The sequence below is a fragment of the Maniola hyperantus genome, chromosome 16, assembly GCF_902806685.2.
Source record: "Maniola hyperantus chromosome 16, iAphHyp1.2, whole genome shotgun sequence".
In the NCBI taxonomy this organism is placed as follows: Eukaryota; Metazoa; Arthropoda; class Insecta; order Lepidoptera; family Nymphalidae; genus Maniola; species Maniola hyperantus.
In genome coordinates this window covers 10,465,305-10,476,722 of record NC_048551.1, presented here as the reverse complement: position 1 = coordinate 10,476,722, position 11,418 = coordinate 10,465,305, and the positions used below count along the sequence as shown (strand labels likewise).

The window sequence follows — 11,418 nt, the reverse complement described above, 5'->3', positions numbered from 1 at the left end:
TTGGTCACCCTTATGACGCCACAATACCAAGACACACTTAAGTGTGTCCAAGCCAAGTTCTAAAAAGAATCTATACTACATTTTAATTAAAATCTTTGCACGTAGCGGGATTTCCACGCGCAATTGAAGCGCGTTAAACGCAACTAAAACGCGTGAAAATGTCGTCGTATGCAAATACTCTTATTGAGATAAAAGAGGTTCGAGCGTGCGTACATTTTGATTTTATCTGCGTATACTGCTCAAATTTTTCATTTTATGTTTTTAGTAAATTCTTAATTCTAAGTTAAAATAATAATGGGGCCGATTCTCTTGTGCACAATCTCTAAACTAAATTAAATTAACAGGTCTAAATCTAGTGCTATCCCTTTCCGCAAGCAACATTATGAAAGGGATAGCAGTAGATTTAGAAGTGTTCATTTAGTTTATTTTAGAGATTGTGTACAACGGAATGAGCCACAATATGCAATGTAAAATATTTCGTAGCGGAATCCTGTTCGTAGTAGGGGCAAAGCCCGCGTATAGTGATCGTTGACAAAAGTTCCAAGAACAAAAAATAATGGTTTTGATATCTTAAAAAGTTTCTCGGCAAATTTTATTTGTCTGATGACCTCTATGTATAGACAAAAGTTTACCAATCTCTAGTCCAATAAAGACAATTCAATAGATAAAAAAAAGTTTAAACTTTCAGTGATGTACATAATATTATTATGTTACGGGCTAAGTTAGTAAAGTGGTTTTGTGCAGATCTTCCGGGTAAAGTTATGTCAATTGGCAACACAACATTTTTTTATTCATATGCAAGTCAAACGCTTGACTGCAAAAAAGGGTTGCAGTTTTTATTAAACCTATACACCCCTTTGGTTTCTACACAGCATGGTACCGGAAAACTAAATCGCTTGGAGCTTGGTTAAAAATCGGTTGACATCCAATCAACTTGCGCGAATTTTTTCTTGTTTTACGTTTCTTACCGTAGACGGGGTAAAAAATCTAGACAAAGGAACGTTTGCTTTCTCATTCACACTAAAAAGAGAGCACAGATAAAGTTACTAATATGATAAACAGAGAAGCAGCTAACCTATTTTTTGTCCCATATCGTGTAACCGATTTTTTTCAAGGAATACAACTTTAGTTGCAAAACAAACTTTGAGAATTCGTGGCATCATTGTATTTCTCATTACACCAATGAAATACATACCTTATTGCTTGACGTTTAGATTTTAAACACAAGAACAACAGAGACTCGTGCTATCTCGCTCATAGTTCGCGCTTACAAAACATGGCGCACAGGCAACAATCAAAAGCGGAGGGACGCGCACTAGATTGGCCGAGATGTTTGAGCGCCATTAAAAATAAGATTTCTGCGCAGGTACATCGGCGTTTTTTATAAAAGTGGTAGTACAAGTCGCCCGTGCCCAGGCAGTGTCGACTTAACCCACCTTCGACTTTTCCCGTAACACAATCCTATTTACATCTACTGATATAATATTTAAATTATAAATTCAATTAATATGAAATATCACGTTATTTAATTCTTATTATTACTTGTAAGTATATATATTAGCTCACTCGTTAGCTAAGACCTGAACTATTTCCATTCTATTTTTTTTATTCTTTAAAGGATCAATTATTTATGTTGGTTAAAGTTTTCAAAAAAATAACTATGTACTTATAAATAAAACATATAAAATTGACTATCGAAATATACTCCTTTAATATAAAATAATTCGATTACAAATTATGTAGAAGAATAATAGTGAATACTTAGATGTGATAATTAATATTTATTAAAAAATAACAATCATTTATTATTATAAAATAGGAATGGAAAATAGCTAAATAGACTCTCCTGCATTTAGTACCCCCTCTTAAATATAGTCGAACATTCAAGAATTATAGTCCAAAATAAAACGTATTTAATAAGAAAACTTGTAGTAGTGAGGGAAAATGTGTTATCTGTATTCCCGTCGGTTTCCTATTTTATATTTTGATTATTTATTTCCAGTATATAGACTCGTTTAGATTCGTGATTATTTATTTCTAATTCTATAAATAAAAATCTTTTTTTATATAATGAATAATCATAATATATAAATAATGAAAAGGTCTGATTTTTTAACTACAAAATACAACCTCAATAAAGACTGCGATTACAACAGCTGTAAATTTTACTCACGTGAATAGCTTACTTAGTTAATTGACAACTTTACTAAGGTAAATGTACTTATTTACATTAGTAAATTTGCCGTAAGTGAATCACGTTAGCTACTTACGTAAGTAAAACTTACAGGTGTGTCCGCGGCCTAACATCTGTCTGTGGTCAACCAGTGAGCAAATAAACGGGTCCTAAATTTATTAAACTAGTTACCACAATGAATGGATACCGACGGCAATATTATATTTTAACACTTAGATAGGTTTAAGTTTAAAAAGAAAGTAATTTATTTAGCTTAGTCCGTTTTCGTGCTATATAATGAATTGGAATTATGAAAATTATATTCTAAACTGAGCAATTTAGATATATTACAATATTAGAAATACTATTTACATTATATACCTACGCGATCTGAACGTAATTACTAAACAATACTGGCGCTAATTCTGTTGTACTCTAACCTAAACCTAAACTAAATTTTAGATTCTTTAATTTTAGGATTTCTATTTCTAAACTGCATTCGCTTTTTTGCTTCAACTAAATTTAAACATCCTAAATGGCCGTCTAAAATGACGTTTGAATTGAATAGTAAGTGTTGCTATTTAAGATAACAAGAACTGCACTAATGTTGTGTTTGATTTTCCCCTTTAATCTTAAAACTATTTTTTGCGAAAAATATCGAACGATGTTACTTGAAATACAAAAATAATAACTTTACTTGATTTAATTAGGTCGAATCACAATAAAAGTGTCGAAAATTGAAGTTTTGTTCATTTTATCGTGTGAAGTAGGCTTAAGTCTTTGATCAAAAGTGCTAGAACCCAGAGCCGTAAAACCAGTTAAAAACTGATCTATTATTTTTGTTGCAAATATAATTTCTAACCTAATTTCTTTATGTTTTGTGGTTAAAGAATCTTAGTTTTTGTTACAAAACTTTGTGAAAATAGTGGTTATGTGCATAAAATAGATAAAAGCAAAGAATTTTGCTTGGAATCTTACCTACCTACCTTACCTCGAAATCACCGAGGTACCTAATTGTCAAACTCTTGCTAATAAGGAAATCAATGCAAACAGATGAAAAGCAATCATTCTAAATAACTGACTGCCACAGAGTACATTGAATATACAGGTAAAGGAATATACAGCGAGGAAGTTCTGAAACTTGGCGGTATACTTACAAATCTGGCGTGCAAGGACGTGGAACGAGGTATCCATGAATTCTGCTATGAATTCAACAAACTAAGGCGGTAATGTGATTTAAGGCATGAAAGTACCTACAAGATCAAGATTGAATGTATATACCTACGTGTATAATAATAATAATAACAGGTAACAGCTGGTATCATCATAATGATCAACTCATTGCCAGCTCACCTCTCAAAATGAGAAGAGTATGGCCATAGTACACCACTCTGTCCAAGTGCAGATTGACAGACTTCACACACCTTGGAGAACACTATGGAGAACTCTCAGGCATGTAGGTTTCCTCACAATGTTTTCCTTCATGGTTAAAGAAAGTGATACTTAATTGCTTATTAAACAGCTAGTACATATTATAATATAGCAAAAAATGGAAGTGTAGCATACCTATATAAAAATAATAATTACAGGCAACAGTTAGTATCATCACACGATCAACTCATTGCCGGCTGACTACTGAGCAGGGGTCTTCTCTCAAAACAGGAAGTTTGGCCATAGTCCACCACTCTGGCCGAGTGCAGATTGACAGATTTCACACACCTTTGAGAACTCTCAGGCATTTAGGTTTCCTCACAATGGTTTGGTTCACCGTTAAAGAAAGTGATGCTTAATTGAAAAGTAAACAGCTAGTATGCATAGCAAAAAATAGAAGTGTAGCATACATTAAACCTTTCAACACATCATCATAACAAACTTTCAACGTTGATAATTTTTATTTCAGCCCATTTCATGAAACCAAGTATATGGAGTCTGCGAGTTAAAAAGATGTTCCGTCCACTCATCTACCAAAAATGAACAGTTGTTTCCTAAACTTAATTTTTATTTAAATGTTATTGAAATAAATATTAATTATGTACAGTACAGAATGAAACATATGTTTATATTTTATTATTTTATTTAATAAAAGTAATTGTTAATCATCTGATTGAAGTTTTCTTGCTTTTGTTAGGAAATTCTTGCCTCCATCATACTGAGCAGCTGTAGTATGACTAAGTTGTACTACTACTACCTGAAAATGAAATTTATAATCTATAGGTATAAATAGTTCAAAATTAGTTTTCAGTCCCTATTTATATCAATTTCAATGCAGACTTCGCCATAACAATTATAAAAACATTTTTTGAGGTTTGCATATTCTTTGGCTAAAATCTATAGAGTACCTATACTTTGAATTAGCTCAGACTAGACATAGTTAAAACATAATACTTTAAGCATATATGTGTAGAGAGCATACTTTGACTTTGCTCTGACTTAAGTTTCGGTTAAAACGAGACAGATTTATGCCAATGATATAACTCTGTCTCTTTTATCAGTATCTTAAGTCTATGCAGTCAGAGATCTATAGATTTCAAACTAAATAAAGGTTGAGTCTATAGATTTCTGTATTAATTTTTAGAATTATAGGTATGTGTGTAGAAAACTTTAGTCAGCTAGTTTTCAATAAAATAGATCTAGAAAAGATAAAAGAAATCAAATTATTTTTTGACGTTATTTCTCTTCTAACTATGGGTTCCATACCTCAAAAGGAACCATTATAGGATCACTTTGTTGTCTGTCAAGAAACCCAAGGTCAACGGGAAGTACCCTATACTTCCCGTTGACCTAAAGGCAGGTAGCTAGGTCAGTACATCATCATCATCATTATCAATCCATCGCCGGGTCACTACTACTGAGCACGGGTCACCTCTCAGAATAAGGTGTTTTGGCCAAAATCTAGCACACTGACCAAGTGCGGATTGGCAGACTTCACACATTTTTGAGGACGTTATGGAGAAGTCCTAGCTTTTCTCTCTCTCTCTTCTGTACATATTATGTAAATGTAAAAATATAAACTGACTGACTGACATCAGCATATAAGCTGCTGACTCCTGAGTCTAGTAATTTATTAAGCGGCTGAGTTTAAAAACTTGAGAATTTGCATGTAAGGAACGTTTACTTTAAGTAGGTATATAGACCACTACGACATAATTTTCAGATACTTACATAGGTACTTATTCCACCCGAACAAAGCTGGGGCAGGTACAACTCAGGCAGGTCAGCTAGTTAACCTGAAATGTGATACCCATATGGGTATGGGTATACCTATATAGGTAAACTCAACAAGATCCTATCATGATATGTTTAGGAATTACAAGATGTATCTACTAGGTACTTCTCAACTAAAACTTATCAGATGATTAAAGTGAACCCAGGCTAAGTCAGTTAGCTGTAGTTGTCTATACTGCACTGTACTGTAGTTAGCAAGTACCTACTTATGCAGGTAATAGGTAGTCTTTCAAGCAGGTATCTACTGAGTTGAAAATAAAGAAGTAACTGGGTACTACTCAAGTACTTAGTTCAATACTAGGGGTATGTAAGTATAAGACATAACTAAATGTAAAATCTGTTAATTAAGCCTATAAATAAACCTTTAGGTGAACTCATTAAGATTTTAGAACTTAAACTTTATTATAAGTACCTACTCTACCACCACACTTATTCTGCTTTATTTTTGATATGTTTAGCAATAAGTAGTAGGTAGTAGGAATTAATCTCATTGATAATGATAACAAGGCATCAAGTTTTACCTTGGCATACCTAATTGGCAAAGATTTTGTTCACACTAATATTTAGGTAGCTACCTATGCAAGTTTTTGTCTCTGGGTATGTTCCTTTATGCATCTAACCTAGTTGGGCACAGAGATTTTTCACAAGGACACATACTAGTGAAGGATATACTTATAGGCTACTTTTATTAGGTAGGTAGGTAAGCTAAGTACCTACAGAAAAGTATCCTAGTCCCACAGGATTTTCGAACAGCTGCCACTTGCTAGTTAAGAAATAAGGAGACTTAAGGATCTTAGGTTTGCCTTGCTGAAGCCGCCAGGATGTCTGTGGAGGTGTCTGATACTCTTAGACAACAAAGTAGATAACCAACCTAATTATTTTTTGCGAATTAACGACGAGCCAGAGAAACCACGTATATTTCCATTTTATAAAGTTTAAATTAAATTAAAACACTTAAAAGACACTTTTTTTATCTTAAATATAACAATTCTAAACTCAAATAAAAATATTTCTTTCAAAACACGTCCATTTTGCCATTTAAGCAGACTCTTTAAATTTAGTGGGCACCTCGCGAGGTCCACTCTAATTTTAGAAAATGTTAGGTTGACGTTTCTTAATTTAGGCATTTAGTTCGTGCAACAGAATAACTTTTGCTCTTTAAAATCTAAATTGAATAGTTTAGTGCTGTCAAATTCAATTTTAGGTTAGACCTGTCATTTAAGTGGGTTTTCAGAATAACACACCTTTCTAAGTCTAATATTAGACATTTTAAAATTAGAAAACCGCCTAGAGAATCGGCCCCATTGTGTAATATACAGAGCAGTTGTTAGGCACGGTTGAAATGCAAAAAAACCAAAAAAAAAACTTGAACATTGACGCGATTGGCGAATGGCGAGCGCAAGCAATTCGTGGATCAGTGGGCGGGTACGCGCCATTGGTTAGTCAAGTCTTGCTTCCTGGATCCACCACCTTTCCCCCACTACGCCGCTTCAAGCCGGGCCCTATGAATATTATTCAAATAAAATTTCTCAGGATTTAATAAGGACTAAAAATCTATCTTATCTTAGACAGGGGCGTAGTCAGGAATCTGTCTGGGGTAGGTCAAACTACTATTTTTTTGTGTTCGTTTTGAAGACAAAACTACTATGAAAAAGTTTTTAAATGATAAAACATCTCTTGTACTTTAAAGTGATACAGTCTTAACTTGATACATAATAATATAATAATATGAATGAAGCTGTAATATTTATAGCTTTTAGCTATAAGCTGTATTTTTGTGTTCATTACCATGTGATCTACTTACTGTTGCTTAAAACTGTATGCAATGAATATTTAAGTAATGTCTTTCATATTTATTGTATTTCATGCGAATTTCAAAGCACCCATCTATTGATTATTATTTATTTATGTCGTAAATAACTTTATAAATCTGGAGCTTTTTGCAACAAGTAAATGAAAGTCCCACAATATGGATATATTTATGATACAAATTGCAAAATTAATTTATTTCTATTGATAATAATATTTAATTTATTTATTTACTTACGTAAGTTGTATATTATTTAGGTGGAATTTCATTCTTTTCTCTAAGAATTAGACTTTACTAAATAACTAAACATTTCATCAATTACTTGATTTGGTTGAGTGGTTGTTAGGTTCTAGAATAAATGACACACTTGTTATTTTATTATTATTGTATGTTAATTTAAATAAAAATACTGCTTACTGTGGCAATAATTGAAAATAACGGAAACAAATTTTTAAGCAAACTCTTAAATAATTTTAGATAAGTTTACTTCTTCCCAAAGATCATGTCACACACAGTTAATATACCCACTCTATCACTTGCTTTTGATGTTGTCTTAGTTATAAAACATTTAAGCTAGACTGAACCATGACTGATTTGTGAAGCAATATTATTTATTAGTAAATTCAATTTGTTTTTAATATGAATGAAACTTAGAAAATTCAATCACAATGCAAATTTTGAAATTGATTGCAATTGAATTGCACAACTTATTCTCAAATCCGTTTCATAATACAATATATTGACTTGCAAGGCATTATTTCAATTTCTGTATTATGATAATTGAAATATTGTATCACTGTAATTCATAATGTGTGCCAAATTGATAAAATAAAAGAGTACACTTATCCTATACCAATCTATATACTCTGGTCATTTAGAATTTTCCAATACAAATTCCAACATGTCTTAAACCAATATGCATAGATTTGCACAGAAAAGGGGTTTTATTAATAAATTAAATTAATTTAAATATTTACATTTGAAACTTCCTAAATGACCAGTTTAAATAATCCAATAAAAATCGGTACCAGAAATCGAGTGTATTTACCTATAAATGAAGAAAAAGAATATATGTATAACACATATGTATTTAGATTAGGTGATAAGTGATATTATAGTTATGTAATTAATTAATTAAATGCTAAATTGAATACATACATTTTTGCTGTATTTAGAAGCGTCTTCCATCTTTAACTCATTGATCTATTAGGTAACGTACAGTTGCGGAAAAAAATCATTTCGATTAAAAATATTTTGTGTTTTCTGGAAGGGTAGCCTGTGCAGCTGTGTTGTCGAGAGGTGTTGCTGGTTTGAGTTGGTACATAGTTCGTATAAATGAGAAATATGTATCCACTAAAGAATCAATCAACAATAAATAATCAGTTTATTTTATCCACATTTAAAAGTAAATTTTTTCATCATAAATCATATTTTGTGCATGAAAAACACTTCCGAATAGCGGCTTTCAAAATTTAATTCCATGAATAAATAAATATTGAACTTCTTAAAATTTGAACCAAAGTTGTTTGATTTGATATAGTACCTATATTATGTTTTATCAAATAACAGTACCCAATAAATAATTTCAACCATTATTGCCATCTCTATCAAATCACCAGTATATGCACACTGCCTGCTGACTTTAAATATTATGATTCAAATAAAATAGAACACCATGTATTATATATATATATATATATATATATATACGGGTTTCTAATATATTTTTCCGCGCCTGTACAGTAAGTAGCCTTTCTTTTGGTGGTATAAATATAATGTGTAGATGAAATTTTACAGCAATAATTAGTACCTAATATTAGGACTTCGCTGGTAGATGCTATGTGTATAATTGTGTGATACATTGCGGTTTATTTACTAAGTGATATATTTAAGTGGTTTTGAATACATAATATTATATTACAGCATTTTATTCATTTAATGAAAAAAAACTATGCAAATTCTGTTCGAAATATACCTACTGTGTTCAGATTTTGGTATGAGATTGAAATCTTGACCAAGCGCGAAATTAATTTTGTTAAATTAATTTTGTTAATACTGATACCAGCTCTTACAAGAAATGTCAAGATTGACGTGACAAAAGTACATATTAATGTATATAGGATAACACAATCCAAGCGAATCAGTAAGGTGTAATAATATGTAATCAAAATTACATATAAGGTTATATCAACATGATATTAAAATTGTTGCGGCTCATACTTTACCAGAAAAACAAAAATAATATATAATTTATTGATTAATTTATTTTTAATTAGTTTGTAATGTTGTTATTGATTTTTATAAAAATTGGATTGTGAAACGATTCCTTCGAAACAATTATTGTAGATAGTTTTGATTGGTTTTGTAAACAATTGATCATTTTATTGTAATTTTATTGCATTTCCTTTGAAAATAATGTCCAGTTTCAAATGAAATCAAAATAATCCAATACCTGTCGGTTTTTACAATATCTTTGGGGGTTTTTGACTTTTGACCCACCCAATGTCATATTTGATTACGTCCCTGGACAAGAAATTATTTTATGATTTATTTGATATTTCTCAGTAATCAAAATTACATTACATTAATAACCGCAGCGAGTCTATTACCCAAAATGCTGGTAGCATTCTTTTGGATGATCAACTAATTCTTTGAAACAAGGTAGCTTCCAGCTCTTGATCCTTGGAGACTCAACAACTCTTTTAGAATTATTCTTCAAGCTTACGATCTCCACTACCACGGTCATACCTGTTATGTAATTTAGATTTTAGTAAAGAAAAATATAATTATTTTTATCGTACCTATATTAATCGCATGTGGGAAAATCACAATGTTACCAAAAAAAATAGGGATTAATTTGCGGGCATTATTGTTCAAAGGTAACGTTAATATTTTGAAATAAAATTTATAATATTATATGTTTGTATGTCCAATTTATTTTAAGCTGTGAAATCATTGTTGTTGTTAATATTTTCTTTGGCTTGTGAACGAACACCACTATTATTGCTATTGTTGAGAGTTATTGCCAAATTTTTTATTTGTCCTAAAAATCTTTTTGTCTGTGTACATATCCATTAAATAAATTATGTACTAAAGATAATTATTTGTTTTATTCATTTTTCTGAGGAGTGATTCCCTCTCAGTGTCTAAAACTGAATGATAGCCACTGAGCTCATTTGACATTGGTCGCTTCTACATTGTGTTACGTGAATCGGTTATAGCCTGTGGCCCTACCGCGGTTGTTTGACAGCTACAATGTCACGATCGCAATCATCTCTGATTGGTTAATGCTCGCTCACTATTGGCCACAATGCATTGTTGCAAAAAGAATCGCACAAATTCAGCCAATCAGAACAATTGAGATTGTAATAATGATTGATGCAGGTTTTAGACAATCGCCCTACTGGATACGCCCTAACCCTCTGACGTTTGCTAAGAGTCGATGGTTTTGGCATAGACTCTAGACTCTTATGGGACGCTTGGAATATGAATAGTTCATTGTACTTTCTTGTAAACCAATTTAATAAGCAAACCGTGATTAAAGTATGTATGTAAAAGTATATCAAAGTGGTTTTCATTTTAACAGTACATAGACCTTTAGAAGGAGGAAGGAAGGATGGCTGTAGAGCAGTCTCTGTCGTTTAGACCGACAAAACGTCATATAGGTATGAGTGACAGAGACAAGTGACAATGCTCTACAAAGCCGAAATGTCATTCTTAAAGCCGATGTACATTACTTTCGACCGCGTACTGTAGTTGTTTGCAGAATATAAAATAAAAAGGCTACTTTTATTCCAAAAATCAAAGAATTCCCACAGGATTTTTAAAAACCTAAATCCACGCAGACGAAGTTGCGGGCATCAGCTAGTAAACTTCCATGTATTTGAAGTCCTTTGAAAATGTAATAAAATTAAACCTCGATACAATACATATATAGGACCTCGTGGTAAAAACTAGCCTTAGGAAGCGTTTCCACTGGCGCGGAGCGGAGTCCTGTTCAAAATCAATAGACCAATCTGGTAATTTTCATCACCCTATCTTCCAATAAACTGAAACATTAGATGAAACACGTCTGCGCTCACGATATCTGAAGCTTTCTTATAGATTTAGGACGAGTACGGAGGTCGAAGCCTTATCTCATTTACACGTGGCCGGCTATATAATATTGTATTGAGAATTGTAGGTTAGGTATAAAAGAGAAACAAAATAA

At 31.9% G+C, this 11,418-nt stretch overlaps 1 long non-coding RNA gene across 1 annotated transcript; it reads left to right on the top strand.

Moving 5' to 3' along the window:
- The first annotated feature begins 3,001 nt into the window (after positions 1-3,001).
- LOC138403408 (uncharacterized) lies at positions 3,002-4,274 on the top strand. Its single transcript, XR_011237682.1, has 2 exons — positions 3,002-3,481; positions 4,074-4,274. It is a non-coding gene; the product is annotated as an uncharacterized lncRNA (long non-coding RNA).
- The last annotated feature ends 7,144 nt before the right edge of the window (positions 4,275-11,418 follow it).